The sequence below is a fragment of the Castor canadensis genome, chromosome 15 (genome assembly GCF_047511655.1).
Source record: "Castor canadensis chromosome 15, mCasCan1.hap1v2, whole genome shotgun sequence".
NCBI lineage: Eukaryota > Metazoa > Chordata > Mammalia > Rodentia > Castoridae > Castor > Castor canadensis.
Genome location: NC_133400.1, coordinates 53,656,863 through 53,684,853, shown reverse-complemented (window position 1 = coordinate 53,684,853; position 27,991 = coordinate 53,656,863). Strand labels below are relative to the sequence as shown.

Here is a 27,991-nt window from a genome sequence, read left to right as displayed (position 1 = left end):
AATTTAAATAATTTATATAAATAGAACTTAATTTTGAGTCATTTCACATTTAATTGCTTAGAAGTTAAAACCTTTAGGCTTGATTTTCTTCCTACATAAGTAAAAATGACTGATAATTCGTAAGTCTGGGTAGAGACTAATTTTAGTAGTGACAGGTTAAACAAGCTGACACCCAAAAAATACCCCAAAGAAAGTTCTCAGAGAAGATTAAGTAAAAACAATCTCTTGATGGAAGGGATGACATAACCCTAACTACCTGCTATAGCCATAGTTCTTTTCAAATTGTTACCATCTCACAAGCAGCATTCTTTTATTTGGTTCTTACATTTCAGAACTGCTAGTTTCAGGCTCCATTGTAGGCCACCATTCTGTAGAGAGATAAATTTGAAACAAATATTAGAATATAGTACTGTGCATTGAGACTCAGTACATCTCAACTAGGAAAATTTTGACCCATTCATCCTGTCTTGGGGATCTTTGGCAATGAGGAGACATTTTTGGTTGTCACAACTATGTGTGGAGAATTGCTCCTGACATCTTGTGGATTGATTCTACAAGACGATACTAAACATCCTACAATGTGTAGAACAGCCTTTCAAGGGGGGGAAAAATTAGCTCAAAATGTCAGTTCTGCTGAAATTGAGAACCCATGCAATCTTTATCATTTGTCTCCCTCCCTTCCTTATTTCTGTTTCTTCTCTTCCTTCTCCTTCCTCCCATCCTTTCTGTATTAGTTTCTGTTGCTGTGACAAAATACCTGGGACAAACAACTTACGAGGAGGAAAGATTTATTTTGGCTCATGGTTTCATCATTTTCAGTCCATGATTGCTTGGCCCGGTTGCTATGGGCTTGTGGAGGCACAGTACATCATGGTGGAGGCTGTGTAGTGGAGGAAGTCTGTTTACTCCATGGAGGCTAGAAATCAAATAGAGAGCAAAAAGAAGGGGCTTGGGTCCCAATATCCCCTTTAAGAGCACACTATAATAACATAACTTCCATCTGCTACACCCTACCTCCTAAAGGTTCCACCACTTAACCAATAGTGCCTCAGCTGGACACTGATCCTTTAGCACACAAGCTTTTAGGGAACATTTAATATCTAAACCATAATACTTTCTTTTCTTCTTTTTTCCTAATGCTTTAGCAGTGGAGGTGGTAGTTTTAAATGACAAATGTCTGACAAAAGATTGCGTTTTACTGCTTTTAGTTTGTTGGATAACTAAGCGAATTTGGTTCATTTATTACATGGAAAAGAATTCTTGCAACTAAATATAATAGCCTTAAATTTTGTGAGAGTATCTAGGGTTTTTGTATTTGTTTTTAACTATGAAAAGTTTTTTTTTTTACTAAAATTAGCTTAAGTTGGATATTATATAATCCTGAGTTGTAACAGGTTTGCTGCTATGAATTTCTTTTTATTGATTTAGCTATCTTACAGATACAAGGTTGTTTATCTTCCAAAAATCCTTTCTGTATTAGTTTTCATATGTGTTAGTCACAAAGACCCTGTTAAATATGTAGGGCATACATTATCTTCATTATTTGGCAGGTTAAGGAAACAGACTAAGGTCAAATGACTTTTCTATATGTTTTAAAGCAAGTTAGTGACTAGAGCAAATCTAGGATTTAGAGTTAGGTCTTGATGCTTAGGACCATTATAAAGTTACTAGTTATTGTTACCCAGCATAATCTTCCCAAGAGTCCTATGAAACAGTAGTTATTCCCATTTGGTAGATAAGAAACTAGTTTAGAACTATTAAAGTAACCTAGTCAAAGTAACCTAACTCATAATACAGTTTTGAATGTTTCTATTGAGCTTTGCTGCTTCTTTAGGCTTTCTTCTCTAGTAAACAAATTTGACAGATTCTGGATAAATTTGTTACCAAATCTATGCTTCACTTGATTAAGTAAGTCTGTTGGCACATAGTCTCACGTTCATGTTACCACTTGAATCAGCTGGTAAATTCAGTATTTGTAATTGTTCCAGATTTGACTTGAGTGGAAATTCACTGAGTTTTGCAGTAGGTAGCACTACTAGCTACTTAGAATTTAATTTTTGAGAACATTTAAGTTCAAAAGCAGTCCAGAGATAGTTCTCAGCTGAATTTGAATACAGTGATATATACATGTGATAGGATTCCCATTGCTAGTTTGATAATGAGGGATTTGTATTTGGAATAGGGCTTCTAATTACCTTATTTTCTAATTTGAATCCATATTATTTTCTGTAAATGGGGTAGCCATTTTTTAATGTCAAGTTTATGGCTGATTTAGTTTTTCTCCATGCAGATCTCAACCTCAAAATGATTTGACTTAACAGCAGACAAAATGATAACAATACAGTTGTTTAATTTACCTTCTGAAACATTCAGAGTTCATCCTACTTTGAAGGAGTATATAATTTTATGAAGTAATAGGAACTGGAGTTAGTTACTTTATTTCCTAGTTTGAAACTTAGGAGTTTATCAGTTTGCCCAAATCAAAGATAGGATTTTGAATTTAGGTTTTCAGACTGTAAAACCAGGCTACACTATCATTTTCATTAGATCAAAAAGAATACCCACTTAAACATTTGAATAGTTATTTTGTTTACAGAGTCTTTGATGATACTCAGTTCTTGGTATGAGTTTTAGTGGTTGGGTATTTTAATGTTTCTTATATATCCATTGACTGGATTTGGCCATTGATAGTATGGTTCTTGGAAGATGGAGGGAGAGGCTGGGTGGGGATAGAGTCCTTTGCTGGTGCAGCTGTGTGTTTTGGACAAGAAGGGTTATAAGTATACTTAAAAGGTGAAGATTCCCAACTTGCTATAAAGCTGAAGTAAATTATTACAAATAATTTTCTTACCTCCATGAAGAAAAAGGTTAATATACATATTATATTATATATAAATAACCATACTATTTACTATATTATTGAGTGAAGAGATCACCCCTCAAGTGTGCTAACAAAGCTGAATTGCATACCTTGTAAGCAAGGAGAACACAGTCTTCCAAACAAGCAAAAAATGTTTTTGTATAGGTTTTTGGGAAGCATGGAATTTTAAGATTGGCTGATTTTCAAAAGTGAGACAATTTAAGGATTGGCCAACTTTAAACTTGGAGTTTTGAGACTGAGGGGCTTTGCGGAAGTTACTGAAGCATAGCAATTGCTGATTGGCTGATTTTCTTGACTTTGTAAGTGGAAATGTTGAGTATGCATTAAAGATTGTGGCACATTTAGAACTAATTTCGTGGTTTACCTGTTAACAGTCTGGCACAAGAGGTAAAGAACAAGCTTGTCCTATATTGAAGGTGAAGAATAGGTACTCTTCCTTCTTCACATATCAGACATTTTACTATTAGCTTGTGCTAATAATATAACATATATATAGTTCTGATTTTGCTTTTGTTCTGAAACTTAAAAAAGTGGGTATAACAAGTATCACTTGTTTTCTGTCTGCCAATCTCAGGATTATTTTGTATTTGAGGCACAGGTTGCTTTCAAGATTAGTTTTGTATGTAGAAATATGTTAATTTTGGAAATACTTTAAAAAGCATGGTGTCTGTTGATTTTTCTCTCAAGGGAATGTGTTGAATATATATGCGCCTAAGTTATTCTTCATAGATACTGAATTATAGACCTAAAATTTTGTTTTGCTGTTGCTAGAGACACATCTAGAATCAATTATTTCAGGAAAGTTAGCTAGTAATTATTATCAACAGTTTAGAAGTTTGTATGTCTTTTATATGACAAGGTAGGCTGTGACTCATTTTATTGCAGTTATATCATGGGAGTACTTACATAAATTATTTCAGTTATTTATATTTTTATTCTTCAGAATGAAATAAAGAGCTACTGTCTCTTGACTATTGGAACTGCAATAAAACATTTTTCTGACTTGATCTCTCAGTAATATTTTGATCAAAAATTTTTTTTCCAGAGCTGGAAATGCAGTTCAAGTGGTAGAGCAGTTGCCTACAGAGCTCAAGGCCCTGAGTTCAAACCCAGTACTGCCAAAAAAAAAAAAAAGAATTTTTTTCCCCAGGTTGATGTTGAAATAAACTCAGAGGGCATTAATAATCTTAGGAATTAGACAAGGCAACTAAGTTTTTGGTATAATTTCTTTTTCATGTTGAAATTTTGTTTTTAGATATCTTAAGTACAGTATTTACTTATGTAGTAAGTTCAGAATATTTAAAAAGGAGTCATGCTATTGTTTTTATAGGAGGCCCCTATTTTCTTCCTCAGCCTACAACTTTTATGTCATACCTGCTGCCTTATAGATAGCTAGTAGTAAAACTATTTTGATTTGAATAAAGCAGTTTTTATGTGAAAACTCTTTAAAGAATGTCAACTGTTGGGCTGGGGTGTGGCTCAAGTGGTAGAGTGCCTGCCTAGCAAGCGTAAAGTCCTGAGTTCAAAACCAGAGTCACAAAAGAGAAAAGGAATGTAAAGCCTGATTCTTACTTTTGTTTATAGACTAAATTTCTGATCTATGAGTCTTTAAAAGGCTAATATTTAAGGGTATTAATATTGCAGTATTATTTGTGAAGGAGGTATGGCTTACATACTAAATGATACTCAAAATTTTATTTAACATTTAAACTTTATAAGTTTAAACTTAGTAAGTACTTAAATTTTCTAGAAAAAACTGTCTTTGGTGTCTGTAGTTTCTGGGATTATCTCTGTGCTGCTTACTAGTATGAAATAATAGATTGTGGATTTTAAATGTATTTCTGAATAGTTGGATCTTTATTGCCTAGTGATGTGATTTAAAAAAAAATCCTAGATTAGGTAGTTTTTTTTATAGTAAATTGGAAAAAACAAGAGGTATGTGTTTGTTTTTGGTGGTACTGGGGTTTGAACTCAGGGCCTTATGCTCGATAAGCAGGCACTCTTACCACTTGAGCTATGCCCCCAGCCCTTTTTTTAGTGTAGTGATTTCTCAGATAAGGTCTCAAATTTTTGCCCAGGACTGGCCTTAGACCATGATCCTCCTACTTCTGCCTCCCCAATTAGCTGGGATTGCAAGCATGTACCAACATGCCCAGCTTGTTTTTTGAGATAGGATCTCTAACTTGTTGCTCATTCTGGCCTCAAGTCCTGATTCTTGCATCTCCACTTCCCAGTTATATGCTTTTCAATGAAGGCCTTATTTTCTAGTTTTTACTAATATAATGGGTAAAATGGTATTTCCCACTTAATTGGCATTTCTGTGGTTACTAATGAAGCTGTATGAAATGAGCTTCTCTTTATTCATCTGTTAATTTATGGATTTCATGTACAGTTGCCAAACTTAAAAAATAAAAATATAGGACACCCTGTTAAATTTGAATTTCATGTAAACAAGGTAATTTTTTAGTATAAGTATGTGCTATACAATATTTGGGATATACTTATACTAGAAGAATATTATTGTATTATAAGAATATTATACTAGAAGAATATACTAGGGTATACTTTTACAGGAAGAAAAATTGGTGTTATCTGAAATTCACATTTAATGGGGCACCCTGTAATTTTGGGAATCTTTTTATTTAAAAATTTGAATTCATTGATAGTACAAGGGGGTTTCATTGTGAAAACTCCAGAGATGCATACGGTATACTTTCAACGAGTTTATAACCTCTATTATATTCCCTTAGCCCTCATCGTTCTTCTTCTCTTTTTAAAACAGTATTTTGTGGGCTTCATTATGCTATATTTAAATATACATATACACAATATATTTTGACCCTTTTTACTCCCCAGTACCCTCTCCTTTCCCTTCCTTAGCACACTGATTTACACCATCATTGTCCCCTTTTACACTCTTGTCCCTTTATTATTGCTATTATTTTTATTTTAGACCTAGATTCCACATATGAGTGAAAATATGCAATATTTGGCTTTTTGAGCTTTGCTTATTTCATTTGGTATGATGATCTCCAGTTCCATTCATTTTCCTGCAAACAGCATAATTTCATTCTTTATGTCTGATTAATACTTCATTGTGTATATGTACCACATTTTCTTTCTTTATTTATTGGCTGTTGGTCACATAAGCTGATTCCACAGATTGACTATTGTGAATAGTGCTGTGATAAACATGGGTGTGCAGGTGTCTCTCTTGTATGTTGAGTCACACTCCTTCAGATATATGCCCAAGAGTGGGATAGCAGGGTCATAAGGTAGGTCTATTTTTAGCTCTTTGATGAACCTCTGTGTTGATTTCCATAGTAGTTGTCCTATGTTCAACATCCTTAGCTATAAGAGAAATGAAGATCAAAACTACATTGGAATTCCATAGCACCCCAATAAGAATGGCTATCATCAAGAAAACAACAAATGCTCAGGAGGATGTGAGACAAAGAACCCTCATACTGTTGACAGCAGTCCTGAATTTTATTGGGCAACCTTAAGATCACTTTCTGTGAATTGTCTCTTTCTATCTCTTACCAAATTTTCAGTTTCTATCTTTGTTTTTGCTAGAGTTCTTGGCATACACTGGATATTAATCTTTTGGTTTTTTTAGATGCAAACATGTTTTTCTATCTTCTAACTTTGAGTATCTCTTGTTGATAAAGAAGTCCTTACTTTTGACAGTCAATTCCATCACAATTTCCCTGTGTTGTTTATACTTTTAAGGTCTTCTTTAATAAATCTTTCATCACCCTTGGTTGCAAATACATTATCCTGCTTTCATTTCTTTGACATTACAGCTGTTTTTTACTTTTTGCTTACAGGTTTTTAATCTATTTGATGTTTATTTTGTGAAAAGAATACAGGCAATCCCTGGAATGTGATGGCCAGACTTATGATGGTTTGACTTAATGATTTTTCAATTTTACAATGGTGTGAGAATGATATGCATTTGGTAGACACAGTACTTCAAATTTTGAGTTTCCATCTTTTCCCGTGCCTGGGAATAAGCACCACGATATTTTTTTGCAGTGCTGAGCAGTGGCAGTCATCAGGAGACCCCACAGTAAGCAACCTGATCATGAGAATAAACCACAGATAATCTACAGTGTGCTTGTTGCTAAACTGTGGTGTTTAGTAGGTTAGGTAGATTAAATGCATTTTCAAGTTAATGATATTTTTAACTTATAATTGGTTCATTGAGACATAATTCCATTGTAAGCTTAGGAGCGTCTGTATAAGGAGATGAAGTGAAAGAGGTAATTCAGGAAGCAGATGTGTAAAAATTTCTAGGTCATGGTAAGGATTGTGGTTTCTATGCTAAGTGAACTCAGAAGCCAGTGGAGGCTTTTGAACAGAGGTGCTGGAGTCTGAAACATGCTGTAAGAGAAACTTCCTGATGACTGTTGAGACAGATTGTGTGAGGGCATGGTATAGATGATTAATTCTTCTCCAGCAACTTGTTCCTCCTCCACTCTTCTGGCATTAGGACCCTTATGGTTGCGTGGTTCCCCATTTAGAGACTACTTTCCAACTTGTCCTGCCAATAGGCATGACTGTGTGGTAGGTTTGGACCATTAGTTATGAACAAAAGTGATATGTGCAGCTTCTGAATTATCTGTTTAAAGACTGAAAGTGCTGTCCTCTGTCTGCCCACCCTATACCCCTTTCCATGGACTAGAAAGCAATACCTTCCTCGAATCCAGAGGTAACCCAATGATGAGGATATCAGAGGCATTCCCTCCACAGCCTGAGGAAAGCAATATCTTCCTCGAATCCAGAGGTAGAAGCCCAATGATGAGGATATCACAGACATTCCCTCCACAACCTTGTGGAGAAAATCCAGCTACTACTTGCCCTTTCTGCAGCCATTGAGTATCTCCATAGAAGATGATACACTTCTTTCTTGTTTGAGCCACTGTATTTTGGCATCATTTTATCTCAACAGCTAGCCTGTATTCTGTACAATGCCAAAATTAGTACCTGAAATGGAGTATTCCATAATAAAAAGCTAAAATGCATGGTATTGCCTAAGTGGTTGGTTGGCATTCTGTGGAAGATATTATAGACTAGAAAACTTCTGACTCTTATATGGTGGCAAAATGGTAAAACTCTCACCTTTGATAACGTGTAAGACATTTATTTTGTTTACCCAGTCTGTACCCTCAGGGAAGTAGTTAGAATGAATCAGATTACTAATTAGTTGATTACTCCTTGCTGCTTAGCAAGGAACTAGAAAAGGGCACTGAATAAGGAACAGTTAATTTTCAGTTAGAGCATATAGTTTTCGGTATATAGTATATAGCTAGTGAAGATTCTCTTCATAGTCTGTGGTATGAATTGACTGAGAAGCCAGTAATGTGGGTTGTAGTATTGGAAAACATTGCTTCTGTGTGCCAAACAGTAAGAGGTGAGAATGCCATTCTCAGAAAGATCCTGGTGGATTTTCTTGGCTCAGCAGTGAAAGTTTGTCCTGGCAAGAATTAAGTTAAGGTAAGGATTTGTGTTTTCACCTGAATCAGTCAGTTGAAGTATGTAAAAGCTACAATTTCAAATGAAAATCTCAATTCCTGATAACAAATATTTATTTCTTATTCATGATATGTTTTATGTGGCTATGTTCCATATACTCTGTCACTCCAAGATTTAAGGCAAAGTAATATTGCCATTTCTTGTGGGGACATTGCTATTTTGTGATAGGGAAAAGAGGTGCAGAACTAGCTTCTTAGAAGTGGTTGGTGCTACCTTCATTTATGTTCTATTTGTCAAGCAAGTTAGATGGCTGAGCCTGAAATCAGTCAGGCAAGAAGAAACATCCCAAGTCACCTGGCCCACTCTGATGTAATCAGGGATGGGGTGGATAATCCTCTTGCTGTGAAGCAGATGATCTCACCCTACTTAACCTTAAATCAAGAGAGAGAGAGAGAGAGAGAGAGAGAGAGAGAGAGAGAGAGAGAGAGTGAGTGAGTTGGGTAGATCTGCCAACCTTAGTATCTATGACCAAAGTAACTCTTCACTTGTGGTTACTTTAACGTAGCACTGATGGAAGACAAACTGTTAAGTTTTTGAGAGGATTATGTCACCAAGGCAAGTTTGACTTGTGAGAACCTGTGATGGTTTGTCATTGTTTGACACTTGAGTGGTCAAGTAATCCTTTGGTCCCCAAATCCGTATGAGCAGGAAATAGACTGCTAGATATTTGCTTCCTCTTTGCAGCAATACTTTTCCATGTCCCCTTCATATATGGCCAGAAAAGATAATGGGACAGAAAGAATCTTGTAGAGGCACAGCCAGTGTTACTGCAGACAAGAGCACAATGGGGTTCCCTCTACAGAACAGAACCTGAATTTAAGGGACTAGCTTTCCTGCTAGAACATGGGTTCTTTGCAGTTCCTCTCCACCAATATTTTATTATTGGTCAAGATAGATATGTGCTATTTTCTTTATAGTGTCTTGAATAAATTGCTCTGTTTTGATTCTAGAAACAAACAAAAAACAGTGTAGGACTTGCTTGAATTAATCTAATTTGTAGTCTACCGTTGTGTATTGGGTATGATGTGTGGTGTTAAGAGAGCTAAGTTTATTCCTCTATCAGTTTGTAGGTCACTGGATGGGGAAGGAGCTATATGGGTACCTGTTGAAGAGGGTTGTTATCACTCAGGGATTCTAGACTTAGAGCTGAACCCAGTAACTGAATGGGCCTTCAAATTATCCCATTAGAAAGAAGATGACTATTTCAGAATGGGAAGAAGGATGCACTCCCACCTCTGATATTTAGGTAGGCACTGTATAGAAAGAAATGATTTCTCTGGTTGCTTATTGCCAGATGAAGTCACCTAAGCCAGTTTCTTTAAGTTTTGGCAGTAGAGTGAGAACACATTTGTATTAAAAAGCTGTGTGAACGTCATCCTCTTTTGTTTTTCCCTCATCCCTATGCATGAGGTGTTGGTGAGCTAGCTTTGGTCCTGAAGACCAGTGCATTAATTCAGGTAGTGATCAGGTAAGACAGAAGGAACCTCAGCCTCTGGATGATCTTGCAGAGCTGCCTACCTTTCTGGACCACTTGTCTGCTCCGAGACTGTTCAGTGAGAGAGAAGTAAACTGTTGAGTCACTGAATTCTTGGTCTTGTTATAGCAGTTTAGCCTGTATTCTAATTAATACAGGTGACAGTGCTGTAAGCAAAGACAAGCATGGCAAGTTAGATTTGGAATTGTTCTTTTTTTTTAAGTGGAAGCTTCTCATCTATATTTTCTATTAAAATTATTTTTAAATCATCTATACAAACAGTTGAGAAATGAAATAAATGCTATTACTTGAGTATGATCCTTATAGTTATGGTATATTCCTTTATATGTATTTTACACATGTGTATTAATTTTTTATTCTAATGTTTTCATGTGGTATCCATTTTCCTTTTTTTTTTTTTTTTTTGTGGTACTGGGGTTTCAACTCAGGGCCTACCCCTTGAACCACTCTACCAGCCCTTTTTTGTGAAGGGTTTTTTTGAGATAGGGTCTCGTGAACTACTTGCCTGGACTGGCTTCAAACCTCCAACCTCCTGATCGATCTCTGCCTCCTAAGTAGTTAGAGTTACAGGTGTGAGCCACCAGTGCCTGGCCAGTATCCATTTTCTTTGTTGCTTTACAGTTCTTATTTCTCACTCTTTAAAAACATTCAATTTTATTATACTAAAAATTTCTTTACTATGGACTGTGTTGTGTTGCCCCCAATTTATACATTGAGGCCCTGACTGCCATGTGACAATACAGAGATAGGGTCTTTAGGAGGTAATTAAGGTGAAATGAGGTCATAAGGATGGCCCTGATCAGATAGAACATTCTTAATTTTAAAGTGTTTGTCTCTTGGCTTTCATAACATTATACCTTCTTAGGATTCTTTCCCCTTTTTGGCCTCTTTTTCCCGGTTCAGATCTATTTTCTGACCTTTTGTTCCCCACAGTTTCCAGGAAACTTACTTGGAAGCACAGTGTATAAATCAGGTGAAAATGAAGGAATGGGAATTAGGAGTGCAATGTTCTGCACACTTGCAGTTGTCCTCTGACCCCTAGTATCACTTCCTGTCCTTGTAAGAGTGGGGCACTGGATACTGAATACTTTTCCACAGTTGATCTAGATTCTAGCCAGACCTTACTTGCTGCTGAGCCTGCTGTGGACTGACTTGTGTCCCCCACAAAATTCATATATCGGTTCTTAATTCCCAGTGTAACAGTATTTGGATTTGGGGACTTGGGTACAGAATTCCATTCAGATGAGGTCATGAGAGTAGGGTCCTCATGATGGGATTAGTGCCCTTATATGGGACACCAGAAATCTGGCTGTTCTCTTTCTTTGTGAGGTAAGGGTATTGGGAGAAGGTGGCTGTCTACTAGTCAGAGAAGGGACCTCATCAGAAGCCAACCATGCCAGCACCCTCATCTTAAGCTTTCTGATCACTAGCACTGTGAGATAATTTCTGTTGCTGTGGTAGTCTGAATGAGCCCAGATTTTTAACTACTGCACCAAGTAGAGACACTTTACTCAAGGTTACACAGGCAATAGCAAACTGGGGCCAAAAGGGGGAACACTTCCAAGAAGGAATAATGTTGCAAGGTCAAGAAACAACTGTTTTAAGATTAAGGATGCCGGTGTTAATTGATACGGTAAGTTGTGAGTGAATATTCTGTGAAGATGTCACCTGCGCTTTCGGGAGAACAGTGTTTGCAGGCAGCATCCAGATTGCAGAGAGTCAAGTCCTGAATGGGAGGGCAGTAAAAAGAGTTTAAACTCTCTTTTTAATAAAGACCCTTGGCAGCAGCTTTTTTTTTTCTGGCGGGACTGGGTTTTGAACTTGAGGTGTTGCGCTTGCGAGGCAGGCATTCTACCGCTTGAGCCACTCCTCCACCCCAAGACCCTTGGCGCTGAAAGGAAAGGGGCAAGTAGGACGGTGGCATACGGGAAACATCAAATCTGAAGTGTATTAGTTTTGTTTGTTTTTGATAGAAGAGATTCAAGCATTTATAGTGGAGGAAAGAGAGGAGAAATTGAAGAGCTAGAGATGGTAAGTGGATAAATGATGACATCAGATCCTTCAGAATGCAGGACATTGGTTGAAGGTTAACTTTGGTCAGGAAGAGGGACACCCTTCCTACTTACTGCCAGGAAGGAGGTGAGGCTGCAGTGTGAAGTTGTTGGTCAGGGAAGGAGGAAACTGAGGGAGTCTGACCTAATGACCTCTCTTTTGTTTCTGTAGAGGTGATGTCATTTGCTGAGTGAAGCAGGAGTAGGAAGCTTGAAGAACTTGGTGGAAGTTTGGAATTGATTCTGTGGGGAGTAAGAGGGGAAGCTGATGCCAAGAAAGGATGGTGCGCAGAAGTGAGAAGGGCCTTCTGAGGTGGGAGGCTATGCATTTGCAGAGCTCCCAGTCATGCTTGAGCTTTCTATAGCAGTGAGCCTTCACTCTGGGGTGGGAGTGAAGTAGATTCTTAGGGAGATCCTTAGGCATGTAGTAGAAGCACAAGCCAACAAGAAGGTTGAGAAATGAAGGCCAGGGAGTGGCAAAGCCTGGGTGACCAGATCCTAGGTAATACTGGAGAAGAAGTGAAGCTTAAAGTATGTTTCATGAATTAGAAAAATTTAGAGAGGGAAGTAGAGAAAAACTGGGAGCTTAAGCAGATTTAAGATCAGGTATGGTCTATTCTTTAATTCATTCAGTAAAGATTTATTGAGCAGGTATCTCCCAGACACTGTTCTAGGTGAGCTTAATTCTAGTGGCAAAAGGGACAACAAACTGTGTGTGTGACAACAAGAATGTATAAACATAGATATAAGAAATATAAGAATAGTGTGAAAAAATAAAGAAGGGTAAGAGATGCAGTGATATAGACACTATCTCAAATAATAACATCAGGGAAGAGGCTCTCAGAAGAAGTGACCTCTGAGCAGAACACTAATGTAGATATCTGGGAAAGAGTGTTCCAAGTACAGAAAATAACTTCTGCAAAGCCTTGGAAGCTTGCTGGCAGCACAGCCAAGGCACTGAGGAGTGAGAAGAGTGATAATCAATTAGGGCAGCTGAAAGGATGCAGAATTTTACTGTCTCTTGGGACAGCCATTGGTAGATTTGAATCAGAGGAGTGAGGCAATCTGTCCTACTTTTCCTGAAGGCTCACTGACTGCTTTTTGGAGAACCGATTGGCAATGAGAGGTAAGGAACCTAGAGAGCTAGAGAGAGAAGAGATTATGGTCAACTGGCCATGTATTGGCATTCAGATTTCAGCAGTCCAGTGCTTCTGGGTGAAGAATCTGGTTCCTGCTCCTTTAAGCAGATGCAACCGCTCCACAATACCACAATAGACATTCTTCTCTGTGGATAAAGGCCTGACCCAGACCCTGGGCTCATGCCGCACCCTTTCCTGTTTTTGACTCTGCTCCTCACCCGCTTCATTATTCATTCTCCCATTTTGTCCTCACTTTGTCTTTTAGATCTGATGTACATCATTGTCTTCCTGGCCGAGACTTCCTCCAGATCTGTTTTCTGACCTTTTCTTTTTTCGCCACAGTTTGCAGAACACTTACTTGGAACCTTGGTGTATAAACCAGGTAAAAGAGGAACAGGAAGATTGGGAGTGCAATGTTATGCTCACTTGCAAGTTGTCCTCTGATCCCTGAAGCAACTCTGAGACACCTCCAAAAAACCCCTAGTGTTCAAGTTCACAGTGCAGAAAAGCTCTGTATTGAATTAGGACTTGTGTTTCTTGTAGCAGGCCACCAGGGATCGCCTTGGGTCATTCTTCCAGCTCAGTCTGTGCCTTTTTAGTCTTGTAAGCACCTTACTTGCCAAACAGAGGTTAGTGCACCCTCCAGTTTCAAAGTGGGTTCTGAAGGCACTCAGAGCCATGAGGAGGAGGCATGGTACATCTTTCTTAGTGTAAGCTTTACTCACTGCCTCTTATTTAATTTACTAAATTCTTGCAGTAAAAATTAACATGATTCTAAGTATAGACCATGGGCTCATTCCATCTGACCTCAGCAAATTCTTTTATTGACCCAAATAAAGGATGTCAAATTTTTGTACAGAGAAAATAATATATTATAGTTTAGGAAGTGATATTATATAGGATTTAAGGAAAAAAGTGCAATAAATTTAAAGTTTGCATGGGCCACTTACAGACTTCTGGGGATTATTAGGTCCCTCTGCTCTGTGTTAGGAATACTTTGATAGAAATGGAGAGAAGTACTTTTGTAAGTTGCCAGATTTGTAATTCTATATTTTGTGTTTTTATGTTTAATGGCGCTATTGTAACATTTTTATACAGCATGGCATAGCACCTGGCCACAATTTAGGCTCTGAATTATCAGGCTTCTTTGATTAAAGGTAAAACATAAGTTTTTTCTTCTTTTAGTTGAGTTTACTTTTGACAAATGCCATTAAAGTAAGCACTGCTGCATTATTAAAGAAATTTATAAGAACTAGGTGATGGCCTAGGAATTGAAGCAATATTATACAAAGTAAGTTTACAAAATCAGTTTGATGCTTTGGATTTTTTAAAGATATCACTTGCAATAAAATCTGTATTGTTATCAGTACTAACACTTAATGTTAATGGACTTAATTCACCCATCAAAAGGGACCGCTTGATGAAATAGATTAAAAAGGAAGATCCAACAATTTGTTGCTTACAGGAGACCCATCTCACCGACAGAAATAAGCTAGGCTAAGGATGAAAGGCTGGAAAAAGATTTACCAAGCCAGTTGCCCCCGAAAACAGGCAGGAATAGCAATACTTATCTCTGACAAAGTAGACTTCAAACCTACATTGATCAAATGAGATAAAGAAGGACATTCCATACTAATAGAAGGGGAATTAGACCAAAAGGAAATAATAATTATCAATCTGTATGCACCCAATGTCAACGCACCCAATTTCATCAAACATACCCTGAAAGACCTAAAAGCATATACAAATGCCAACACAGTGGTTGTGGGAGACTTTAACACCCCATTATCATCAATAGATAGGTCATCCAAACAAAAAATCAATAAACAAATCCAAGATCTAAAATATGCAGTAGATCAAATGGACCTAGTTGATGTCTACAGAACATTTCATCCAACTTCTACACAATATACATTCTTCTCAGCAGCCCATGGAACCTTCTCCAAAATAGATCATATCCTAGGGCACAAAGCAAGTCTCAGCAAATATAAGAAAACAGAAATTATACCGTGCATACTATCTGATCACAATGCAGTAAAAGTAGAACTCAACAACAAAAGTATAGACAAAAAATACGCAAACAGCTGGAAACTAAAAAACTCATTACTTAATGAAGAATGGATCATCGATGAAATAAAGGAGGAAATTTAAAAGTTCCTGGAAGTCAATGAAAATGAAAACACAACCTACCGGAACCTATGGGACACAGCTAAGGCAGTCCTGAGAGGAAAGTTTATAGCCATGAGTGTACCTATTAAAAAGACTGAAAGATCCCAAATCAATGACCTAATGATACATCTCAAACTCCTAGAAAAACAAGAACAAGCAAATCCCAAAACAAATAGAGGGAGAGAAATAATGAAAATAAGAGCTGAAATCAACGAAATAGAAACCAAAAAAACCATACAAAGAATTAATGAAACAAAAAGTTGGTTCTTTGAAAAAATAAACAAGATCGATAGACCCCTGGCAAACCTGACTAAAATGAGGAGGGAAAAAACCCAAATTAGTAGAATCAGGAATGCAAAAGGGGAGATAACAACAAACACCATGAAGTCCAGGAAATGATCAGAGACTACTTTGAGAACCTATATTCAAATAAATTTGAAAATCTTAAAGAAATGGACAGAATTCTAGATACATATGATCATTCAAAACTGAACCAAGAGGAAATTAATCACCTGAATAGATCTATAACACAAAATGAAATTGAAGCAGCAATCAAGAGTCTCCCCAAAAAGAAAAGTCCAGGACCTGATGGATTCTCTGCTGAATTCTATCAGACCTTTAAAGAAGAACTGATACCAACCCTCCTTAAACTGTTCCATGAAATAGAAAGGGAAGGAAAACAGCCTAACACATTTTATGAAGCCAGTATTACACTTATCCCAAAACCAGGCAAAGACACCTCCAAAAAGGAGAACTATAGGCCAATCTCCTTAATGAACATTGATGCAAAAATCCTCAACAAAATAATGGCAAACCGAATTCAACAAGACATCAAAAAGATTATTCACCACGACCAAGTAGCTTCATCCCAGGGATGCAGGGGTGGTTCAACATACGAAAATCAATAAACGTAATAGTCCACATTAACAGAAGCAAAGACAAAAACCACTTGATCATCTCAATAGATGCAGAAAAAGCTTTTGATAAGATCCAACAGCATTTCATGATAAAAGCTCTAAGAAAACTAGGAATAGAAGGAAAGTACCTCAACATTATAAAAGCTATATATGACAGACCTATAGCCAGCATTATACTTAATGGAAAAAAACTGAAACCATTCCCTCTAAAATCAGGAATGAGACAAGGATGCCCACTATCTCCACTCCTATTCAACATAGTACTGGAATTCCTAGCCAGAGCAATTAGGTAAGAAGAAGGAATAAAAGGAATACAAATAGGTAAAGAAACTATCAAATTATCCCTATTTGCAGATGACATGATCCTATACCTTAAAGACCCAAAAAACTCTACTCAGAAGCTTCTAGACATCATCAATAGCTATAGCAAGGTAACAGGATATAAAATCAACATAGAAAAATCATTAGCATTTCTATACACTAATAATGAGCAAACTGAAAAAGAATACATGAAAATAATTCCATTTACAATAGCCTCAAAAAAAATCAAATACCTAGGTGTAAACCTAACAAAAGATGTGAAAGACCTCTACAAGGAAAACTATACACTTCTGAAGAAAGAGATTGAGGAAGAGTATAGAAAGTGGAGAGATCTCCCATGCTCATGGATTGGTAGAATCAACATAGTAAAAATGTCGATACTCCCCAAAGTAATCTACATGTTTAATGCAATTCCCATCAAAATTCCAATGACATTCATTAAAGAGATTGAAAAATCTACCATTAAATTTATGTGGAAACACAGGAAGCCACAAATAGCCAAGGCAATACTCAGTCAAAAGAACAATGCAGGAGGTATCACAATACCTGACTTCAAACTATATTACAAAGCAGTAGCAATAAAAACAGCATGGTGCTGGCACAAAAACAGACATGAAGACCAGTGGAATGGAATAGAGGACCCAAATATAAAGCCACAAAACTATAACCAACTTGTATTTGACAAAGGAGCTAAAAATATACGATGGAGAAATAGCAGTCTCTTCAACAAAAACTGCTGGGAAAACTGGTTAGCAGTCTGCAAAAAACTGAAACTAGATCCATGTATATCACCCTATACCAAGATTAAGTCAAAATGGATCAAGGATCTTAATATCAGACCACAAACTCTAAAGTTGATACAGGAAAGAGTAGGAAATACTCTGGAATTAGTAGGGATAGGTAAGAACTTTCTCAACGAAACCCCAGCAGCACAGCAACTAAGAGATAGCATAGATAAATGGGACCTCATAAAACTAAAAAGCTTCTGTTCATCAAAAGAAATGGTCTCTAAACTGAAGAGAACACCCACAGAGTGGGAGAAAATATTTGCCAGCTATACATCAGACAAAGTTTGGACTGATAACCAGAACATATAGGGAACTTAAAAAACTAAATTCTCCCAAAACTAATGAACCAATAAAGAAATGGGCAAGTGAACTAAACAGAACTTTCTCAAAAGAAGAAATTCAAATAGCCAAAACACACATGAAAAAATGCTCACCATCTCTAGCAATAAAGGAAATGCAAATTAAAACCACACTAAGATTCCACCTCACCCCTGTTAGAATAGCCATCATCAGCAACACCACCAACAACAGGTGTTGGCGAGGATGCCGGGAAAAAGGAACCCTCTTACGCTGTTGGTGGGAATGTAAACTCGTACAACCACTCTGGAAAAAAATTTGGAGGCTACTTAAAAAGCTAGACATTGATCTACCATTTGATCCAGCAATACCACTCTTGGGGATATACCCAAAAGACTGTGACACAGGTTACTCCAGAGGCACCTGCACACCCATGTTTATTGCGGCACTATTCACAATAGCCAAGTTATGGAAACAGCCAAGATGCCCCACCACTGACGAATGGATTAAGAAAATGTGGTTTCTATACACAATGGAATTTTATGCAGCCATGAAGAAGAACAAAATGTTATCATTCGCTGGTAAATGGATGGAATTGGAGAACATCATTCTGAGTGAGGTTAGCCTGGCCCAAAAGACCAAAAATCGTATGTTCTCCCTCATATGTGGACATTAGATCAAGGGCAAACACAACAGTGGGACTGGACTTTGAGCACATGATAAAAGCGAGAGCACACAAGGGAGGGGTGAGGATAGGTAAGACACCTAAAAAACTAGCTAGCATTTGTTGCCCTTAACGCAGAGAAACTAAAGCAGATACCTTAAAAGCAACTGAGGCCAATAGGAAAAGGGGACCAGGAACTAGAGAAAAGGTGAGATCAAAAAGAATTAACCTAGAAGGTAACACCCACGCACAGGAAATCAATGTGAGTCAATGCCCTGTATAGCTATCCTTATCTCAACCAGCAAAAACCCTTGTTCCTTCCTATTATTGCTTATACTTTCTCTTCAACAAAATTAGAGATAAGGGCAAAATAGTTTCTGCTGGGTATTCAGGGGGTGGGGGGAAGAGGGAGGGGGCGGAGTAGGTGGTAAGGGAGGGGGTGGAGGCAGGGGGGAGAAATGAACAAGCCTTGTATGCGCATATGAATAATAAAAGGAAAAAAATATCTTTTTAAGGACTGCTTACTATTGAAGAATTCATTTAGAGCCACAGGTTTTGCCTAACACTGTCAATTTATAAAGTTAATATGCGCAAGGACTTGGTCATGTCCACTGGTTATTCTTACTATTTTTTGAGTGAGTGAATGAACCATCTTTGATACCACTGTGGAAACAATACTGTCTGGTTATAGATACAAGATAGCTTTGGGATATAAGGAGTTAGCCTTCCTTAGTATGCTGCCATAGTGTTGCTATCAATATATGGTCTTTTTAAGTTAATACAAACACTAAGTTTTCTTTAGAGTCTGCCAGTTGTCAAGTCTGTTTGATCATATGACCTGCCAATTTTATCTGCAAAATGGGGATAGCAATAATGAACCTGTTAAGTGCATGTAACCGCATTAAGATTAGATGAGGTACATGGAATAAGAGAAATTACTTGCAAATCATGTGCCTGATAATGGATTTATATCCAGAATTTATAAAGAGCTCTTACAACTCAATAATAAAAACACTCTCATAAAAAATGAGCAAAGGATCTGAATAGATACTACTCCAAAGAAGATTTAAAAATAGCGAATGAGCACATCAAAAGATGCTCTGTGTCATTAGCCATAGGGCAAAACAAATCAAAATCATAGAATATACCATGTCCACCTGCTAGGTGACTATTTTCAAAAGCATAGTGTTGGCGGGGATGTAGAGAAATTGGAACCATCATATGTTGCTGGTAGGAATGTAAAGTGAGCATCACCTTTTGAAAAGAGCTTGGCAGTTCTTCAGAAGTTTAAAACATAAAGTTACCATATATTATCTAGTAATTCCACTCCTAGGTATCTACTCAAGATAAATGAAAACATATAGCCACATAAAACTTAAATAAGTCATAGTGATGATTTTTCCTAAGAGGTAAACAGTACAAACAACCCAAATATCTACCACCTAATGAATAGGTAGACAAAATGTGTTATAACCATACAATGGAATATTGGTCAACATTAAAAAGGATTAAGTCCTGACACATGGCATAAAATGAATCTCAAAGTATTATGTTAGGTAAAAAAGCCAGCCACAAAAGTCTATATATGTTTCCATTTATATAAAATATTCAGAGTAGGCCTATCCTTGAGGAAGGAAAATAGATTAGTTAGCTGGAAGGACTGGAGGGGGAGATGGGTTGACTGGTAATGGGTAAGGAGTTTTTGTGTGCTTGTATGTGTGGTACTAGGGATTGAGCTCAGGGCCTCACTCTTACTAGGCAAGTGCTCTGCCACACAAGTCATGTCCTAATACTTTTGCTCTTAATTAATTTTTTCAGAGAGAGTCTCACACTTGTGCTTGGGCCGGCCTTGGATTGTAATCTTCCTATGTCTCCCTCCCAAGTAACTGGCATTACAATCAGCAGTTTCTTTTTAGGTTGATGAAAATTTTCTAAAATTGTTGTGATGGTTGTGGAACTCTCTAAATATATTAAAACTATTACATTGTGTACTTTAAAAGAATGAATTGTATGGTATATGAATTATATTTCATTAAAGCTGTAAATGAGGTAATATATGAGAATATACTTTGAGTAATTTGAGAAGATACTATTATTATTTTAGTTTGACTGTGAGGCCTTCAAATAGTACCAGGATGACTTAAAAATTTTTTCTTGCTTGCAGGCTTGTGATTTTTATGCCATGACTCAACTTTGTAAGGCTGTAATTCAGCAACATAAAATATTGAAAATGTTAAAACATAAAATGAAAACTGCTTGGTCTTCTACTTTTATTTAATAGGATTTTCTGAATCAATTAATTAGTAATAAGTAGAATATGTCATTAAGGAATTAAATTTTAGAATTATAAAATTTTAGAGCTGGAAGGAACTTCAGAAATCATCTATTCTAAGTCATTTATTTCATTTTGTGGGATAACTGAGTCCTATACATGCTAAAATATCTTAGGTCACAGAGTTGAATAAATTCTTAAACTGAGTCAATGTTCTTTCTGTTGGTTATTTGGTTTTGGTGCTTTAAATCATATTAGAACTAATAATATCAATAGCAGCTACTCAAATGCTTCCTCTGTACTAGATACTCTTTTATATTATTTTGGAAAATCAACATGACAGTTTATGAAGATAGTATATTTTACCTATATAATAGTTAATTACTTATTGCTGTTGTAAAGCAAAAAACCTCTGTGGTTTACATCATACAACTCTATTATCTAACAATTTTGAAAGTCAGAAGCCCAAAATCAGTCTCACTGAGTGTTAGCAGTGTATTTCTTTGTTTTCCCTTCTCTTTTCTTCCCTCCCCTCCCCTCTCTCTTCCTTTCTCTCTCTCTCTCTCTCTCTCTCTCTCTCTCTCTCTCTCTCTCTCTTCCTTTTTTCATTCCACAGAGTCTCACTGTTTAGCCAGGCTGGCCTCTGACTCAGCATCCTCTTCCCTCAGCCTCTCAAGACTTGGGATTACAGGTGTGAACCACCACACTTGTCATGGCTGCTTTTCTTTCTGAAGACTTTAAGGGAGATTAGTTTTCTTGTATTTTCCAGTTTCCAAAGGCAGCCCATATTCCTTTATTTATAGGTTCCTTCCAGCTTCAGAGCCAGTAATGACTGGTCAAGTCTGTCTTACCATGCCATGCTATCTTTCTGGTTCTGATTTTTCTGCCTTCCTCTTCTCCCTTTAAGTACCCTTGTGATTGCTTGTGATTACTTTGGACCACCTGGATAGTCTGGGTTACTTTCCTAAACTTAAGGTCCATTAATCAGCAACTCTTATTCCATCTGCATCCTTAATTCTCCCTTTCCAATGCAATAGCATAGCCAGAGATTCTAGGTCTGTTATATACATATCTTTCACAAAAAAATGCTCAGAAGCCCATGATTTCATAGTCCCACAAATGGTGTTTGGATCCTGGTCAGGAAAAGTAAATAGTTTGATGAACAGTATTCAAGTAATACATACCTCTTTTTGACTTTTTATATTTATTTTTTTATTACATTTACTTAAAGGATGCAACATGATGTTTAATATGCATATTCTTAGTGAAATGGTTTTAACCTATCCATAATCTCAGTTACCCTTTATTGTGGCAAGAACATTTAAAATTCACTCTTGTAGCAGACATGTAGCTCTTACATCATATATTATGTGTCTAGACTTCTCTAGATTTGTTCATTCTACATGTCTGCAACTTTTGAGTCCTTTGACCTTCAGTCTTCCCATTTTCTTCCTGCTGCCATTGGTCACCACCATTTTATATTTTCTGATATTTGGCTTTTTTTTTTCTTTTTTGTGGTATTGGGGTTTGAACTCAGGGTCTCTTGCTTGCTAAGCAAATACTCTACCACTTGAACCATGCCCATGCCCCAGCCCTCTTTTTTTTTTTTTTTAAGGTTCCACATATAAGTGAAATCATGCTGTGTATTTCTTTCTGTGGCTGGTATATTTCACTTATAATGTCTTCCAGGTACATCATGTTGTAGCAGATGGCAGCTTCTTTTTTTAAAGCTGAGTAATAATTTCTCTCTCTCTCTCCCCTGCTCCCTCCTTCCCTCCTTTCCCTCTTTCACACACACATACACCACAGTTTTTTTTAAATCCATTTGCCATGGTTTATATATGGCTTAATTATGTTCCCCCAAAGTTTTATGTGATTTGAAGGCTTGGTCCCTAGGATGTGTTATTGGGAAGTGGGATTCCTTAGGTTATTAAAGTGTGCTCCCAGAAGGTAGTTCTCCTTTGACCTCTTGAGTACTCACAAGAAGGTTGTTATAAAGGGAACAAGCCTAGCACCACCTACTCTTTATCTTCTGGCTTGAGATATGACTACTTTTGCCAACACACATGCTACTGTCATTGTTACTTGCCATGAGGTAATGCAACCATGATGTGGTCTTTGTCACAGAACCTGTCCTATTCTGTTTGGATATTGGCCTTCCAAAACTGTGAACTAAATAAATCTCTTTTTTTCATAAGTAGCATGTCTCAGGCATTTCATTCTGGTAGTGAAAAGCTGACTAATACACCATTCTTTTGTGGATGGATACTTGGTATTTTCCTTCTCTTGGCTATTGTAAGTAATGATGCAATGAACAAGGGAGTATAGATATCTTTATGAGATGATGATTTCATTTCCTTTGGTTATGTACGTCCTATGCTGGTTCTATTTTAAATTACTTTAGGATCCTTGGTATTATTTTTCATAATGGCCGACCAGTCTACACTCCCACCAATAATGTACAGGAGTTCCCTTTTCTCCACAGTTTCACCAACACTTACCTGTTGCAGTTCTTTCTTATGAAAGTAAAAATCATGTTTACCTGAATAATATCAAGAAACAGGTGATATTATTATAGAACAATTGAAAACATGTTAGAGAATTATATTTATTAATGTTTATGACTCATCAAGACTTCCAGTATGCATTAGTCTGGTTTTTATTACTATAACAAAGTACCTGAGAGAGGCTTCTTTATAAAGAAAAGTTTATTTGGGCTAACATTCTGGGGGTGTAAGTTGTAGGGGCCTCATCTGATGATTGCCTTCATGACTTTTTTTTGCAGTACTGGGATTTGAACTCAGCCTCATGATTGCTAAGCAGGTGCTCTACCACTTGAGCCATTCCTTGATTGCCTTCTTGTTGGCAGAGTCCTGTGGCTGCACAGAACATCATATGACAAGAGACAAGATCTGCTCATGTGTATGTGTCTCTTCTGGTCTGTCTCCCTCATCTTATGTTGCCATCAAGATTCAATTATACAGGTTCTACCCTAATGACCTTTTTTATTCCCAGTCACCTTCCAAAGGATCCTATCTCCAAACACCATAGTCAGATTGTTTTTGCCTTCTTAATACCTTACAATGGGGATTGCATTTCAGCACATGAAGCCTTGGGGGACACTCAGACCATTACCCAAATCCCAGCATGGTACTTTGACCCTCTTACCACATTTCTTTGTGTTCATTAGTTTCCCCTGTTGTCATTTCCTCCTTTATCCACCTAGATTGCACAACTCAAATGACTCTTGTGCAGATTCCCTTATGTCCTTTGTATCTCTTTGGTCTCCACTACCTGGCAAAGCCCAGGACTGGATGAAGCAGAGGACCTGCCAGTTTTTTCATTTTATGATTATACTTAGGAGCCTTAAATTTGTGTAGCAATCTTCCAGTGGTGCTGTTATTGTGAATTCTCTGCTTTTCTGTAATCTCTTACTCCACTGTCAGTGTGCTTGCTATCTCAGCAGTTCTCCATGCACTTGAGCCTTAGTTTCTTCTGGAAACACTCTTTTGATACCTTATCTTCTTCTGGTTTTCTTTTCTCATTCTAGCCAACCCTTTTGGGTTCTTCTGATTTTTCTTTTTAGCGGCACAGGGGTTTGAACCCAGGGACTCACACTTGCTGAGGAGTCACTCTTACTCCTTGAGCCACTCTGCTAGACCTTGCACTTTTACCTGACTTCTAAAGAGGAGTTCCTCAAGGCTTTGTCCTCTTGTTTGTTGACTTCACCTTCAGTTTTAAATGTAATGTTTTCATAAGTCTTTCATATAGTTATAGCCTAGCGTTTATGATTTTTGGCACTGTTGACCTTTTGGGCTATGTAGTTTGTTGTTGTGGGGGCTATATGGTGCACTGTAGGATGTTCAGTAACATCTTTGACTTCTACCCACAAGTGCCAATGGAATTTCCTCTACCCCCATCATGACTTAACAGATATTGCCAAATGTCTCCTGGTGGGTGAAATTACCACCAGTTGAGAACCATCTATCTTGCCTAAAACTCTCTTTTGAGGATCTGGCTATAACACCTTTCTGGTGTGTCCACTTGGATGTCTCATAGACATCACAAATTTAACATGACAAAAATACACTCATGTTCCTTTTCCCTGATAGGCCATTCCTCCATCTTTCTTCCTTTTTTATCAGTTAGGATCTTGCAGGTCATTGAAGATACTTCATGTTTAATTTGGAGTGAATTAGGGAGCAATTAGAGAGTTTTGGGCCAAGAAGGGGTGTTGATCACTTTTATCAGACTGTTTCTGGGAATAGACTGTGAGTTGGAAGGTTGAAGCAGAAAGACCAGGCTACTATAGTTATCCCAGTGAAACACTGCAGTAGCCTGGGCCAGGGTGGTAATAGAGGAAATGGTAAGAAGTAGTTGTAGGTTTAATGTGTAAACACACATATCCCTGAGAAGAGAAGTGCATTCCTTGTACCATCATGAAATTAATAGCAAAGTATATTTTATTTTTTAAGTATTTTAAAAGAACTTACAGGAAACAGATTTTGGTGGATCAGAAAGAGAATAACTAAAACCCCAAGAACTTCCCGGGATGACACTTGAGGGGATTCAGGCCAGAACAGCAAGTAAAATTAAGGATAGGTAAGACACCTAAAAATCTAGCTAGCATTTGTTGCCCTCAACGCAGAGAAACTAAAGCAGATACCTTAAAAGCAACTGAGTCCAATAGGAGAAGGGGACTAGGAACTAGAGAAAAAGTTAGATCAAAAAGAATTAACCTAGAAGGTAACACCCACTCACACACAGGAAATTAATGTGAGTCAACTCCCTGTGTAGCTATCCTTATCTCAACTAGCAAAAACCCTTGTTCCTTCCTATTATTGCTTATACTCTCTTTACAACAAAATTAGAGATAAAGGCAAAATAATTTCTGCAGGGTATTGAGGGGGTTGGGGGAGAGAGGGAGGGGGTGGAGTGGGTGGTAAGGGAGGGGGCAGGGGGAAGGGGGGAGAAATGACCCAAGCATTGTATGCACATATGAATAATAAAACAATAAAAATTAAAAAAAAAGAATTTGACAGGTGTAGTAAACAAAACATCTAATCCATCCAGGCTTGTTTCACAGTCTTACCCATGGCTGGTCCTCCTACTGTAAAACATGTGCCTTTGGAGCGGCAGACAGACCAAATGGGAGTCGGGAGACCTTCTTTTATTAAATATTGGAAATAATATTTAAATTCCCTCAAATCCTTCATTAAATAGTGCATGTCATTTTGGACTGTAGGCCCTTAGCTGAAGTATGGTGGCTGTTGGCATTTGGGCTGAGACAGTTTTTGTTGTACAAGATGGATCAGTGTATTGTTAAGATATTTAGGATCCCTGGCTCCTCATAGACTAGTAATACTGTGTTCCCTCATTGTGACCTCTAAAAAATGCCTCTTCCATACACACCAATTTCCAGAGTCCCCATGGAAGTCAGATATGCTCAATTGCTAACCACTGGACTTTAGCCTTTTTTTTTCTAATTTCAGAATTGCCTTCCATAAACACTGGCTTACCAGGCCCTTAAAAAATTGAATTATTTGGTTTTAGTTTTGGAGATTTAGAAGATATTCACTAGCACTTAACACTGATTTTTATTGCTGATATATCTTACGTTCTTTTGTCCATGACATATATTTTAAAATATTAATTCTTAATTTGTCCATAGAAGCTGTAGATGTTTTAAGGCCATCTCTAAAGATAATGCAAAGAACACATGCTTCAGCTGTTCCTTTCCCAGTGTTGCTGTATATGGGAACTTGAATTAAAAGGCATGTGGAGTTTGGATGAGAGAATTCCCTAGCAGTATTTTAGCAAAGAATGTGAGTTAGAAAAGGGAGGACAGTGGCTAGCCTGTGAGTGGTTATGCACAGCAGGTGTTTATCAGGTCTGTCTGATAAAAAGCAAGATATTTTTAAAGTCTGATTTTAAAAAATAGTAGATAGTAACAGCTGGGTGTGGTGACTCACAGCTGTATTCCTAGCTACTTGGGAGGCAGGAGATTGGGAAGATCATGGTTTGAGGCTGCCTGGGTAAAAAGTTTGTGAGAATGCCATTTTGACTAATAAAAGCTAGGCATGGTGGTGTTTGCCTGTCATCCCAGCTCTGGGGGAATTGTAAATAGGAGAATCATGGTCCAGACTAGCCCTGTGATAAATGCCTTAAATGGTAGAGCTCCTGCCTAGCAAGCACAAAGTTTAAATCTCAGTACCACCAAAACAAAATTTAATAGACATAGAATATAATATTCACCAGATTTGAGAAAGATTAGAGCAATGGAAAACTTACCAAGGAAAACAAGCCACAGTTTTGAATGTAAAACATTTTAAGAACTATTCACAATGAGAAAGTAACACAACAGAACAGATTTGGAGAAATTCTTGTGCCAAGTATGAATATATCTGAAATACCTGAAGAATTCTCTTAAATTTAATGAGGAAAAATATATCAAGATTTAATAGCAGATAATAAGTAGTACAATTAGTAATAACAATGTGAGAATGTGTTCATCATTACTGGATAATCAAAGAAATGCATTTCAAACCAACCTTGAATTATCCCCTCCATTCTCTTAAAGTACTGAAAATGAAAGTAATTCTCAATTCTGGATGAGTTTTTTTTTTAAACCCATTCATTGGGTTTAAAAAACTATGTGCCATAGTTATTCCTAGCCACTGTCTTTCTTGAACATGCTATATGATTCCCTACTTTTATGCCTTACCTTCACTGGTCTTCTTCCTCTTTCTCCAGACCCTCTGTTGAGTTTTCATCCCCTGAGAGCAGCAGTCAGACCTGAGGCATCCCTCCTGACTCAGTGCTGCCAGGGAACACCCTGTGATTTGCCCTTAGCACTACCATGCAGCCTTGGGTGTTTGAGTCAATCCCTATCATTAGCTGGGTGGTTCTTGATGTCTGGAATGGTCAGGTGTTGCCTCAGGGCCTGACACACAGTAGTTTGATAAATGTTGAAGTAAATTATTGAATTTTGATGAATGTTTTCATGAGCTACAGTATGTTGGATTGTTGAATAGCATGATCATTGAAAGTTTAATTATGACTATAATTTTTGGCAAAGTCTTGTAACTATGGTGATTTTGGTGTGATTTCAACTGCTCTTGAAAAGTAATATGCAGAAAATGAATTGTTTTAGATTTTAAACTTACTTACTACAGTCTCTATGATGAGCTATATGTTAAAAAATCAATTGTCAGACTTCACCTCTCCTTTCTCCCAATGAAGACACTAACCACCCTCTGGGCCTCCTGTTTAATCTAGTCTACCAATCAGTAGACAGGGTGGCCACTACAAAATGTGGGCTTTTGAGGATAACTGCATTTATTTGAGTGGGAATTAGGTCCTCCACCATGTCTAAACTTTACTATACCTTTTACTATACCTTGTTTTCGCAAGTGACAATTGTGTGAGCATCCCCACATTTTCAGATTGCAACATAAAT

The 27,991-nt window shown here is 37.3% G+C and overlaps 1 protein-coding gene and 1 long non-coding RNA gene across 10 annotated transcripts in view; one reads left to right on the top strand and one right to left on the bottom strand.

The window, feature by feature from the left end:
• Znf438 (zinc finger protein 438) overlaps positions 1–27,991 on the top strand; it is a 190,892-nt gene that overhangs the window by 10,322 nt on the left and 152,579 nt on the right. The gene's annotated exons all lie outside the window — the stretch shown is intronic.
• Positions 63–27,350, bottom strand: LOC141417456 (uncharacterized). Its single transcript, XR_012442019.1, has 4 exons — positions 27,257–27,350; positions 23,034–23,074; positions 776–916; positions 63–368 (listed from the first exon to the last, which is right to left on the bottom strand). It is a non-coding gene; the product is annotated as an uncharacterized lncRNA (long non-coding RNA).